This window comes from Penaeus monodon, chromosome 24 (genome assembly GCF_015228065.2).
Source record: "Penaeus monodon isolate SGIC_2016 chromosome 24, NSTDA_Pmon_1, whole genome shotgun sequence".
Lineage (NCBI taxonomy): Eukaryota > Metazoa > Arthropoda > Malacostraca > Decapoda > Penaeidae > Penaeus > Penaeus monodon.
The window spans coordinates 29,915,702-29,916,100 of record NC_051409.1 but is presented as its reverse complement, the minus strand read 5'-3'; the positions used below and the strand labels follow the sequence as shown (position 1 = coordinate 29,916,100).

General features: G+C 30.8%; 1 protein-coding gene across 1 annotated transcript in view; it reads right to left on the bottom strand.

Moving 5' to 3' along the window:
- Positions 1-399, bottom strand: part of LOC119588711 (DNA-directed RNA polymerase III subunit RPC3-like) — a gene marked incomplete at its 3' end in the record, with an annotated part of 9,280 nt that overhangs the window by 5,126 nt on the left and 3,755 nt on the right.

The window sequence follows — 399 nt, the reverse complement described above, 5'->3', positions numbered from 1 at the left end:
AAAAAAAAAAATGCTTTGATTAACACGATTTTGGGCAATTAGTCTAAGAACACCCCTAGATGTACATACCCTCATATCTAGACCTACAAATGAAATCCAAGAGGATTTTAAAACTGTTACCTTATCCTTTACACTATTTTGTATACAGTAGGTTATTTTACTACAACATATCTTATATAACATTGTCACAACCTCTCTTGTTTTTGTCTTTTACAGTTCACTAACCCTTCCAGAGAAATTTTCAATCTTTATGACAGTTTAACATGTTCAATTATCAATACCAATTTACCTGGAGAATTACTTTCATGAACTGAGTTGTAGACCCCAAAGAAAAAATTCAAACACATATACATTTAGGAGAACTCTACAGAATGAATTTTCGTATACTAGCAGTGTTTA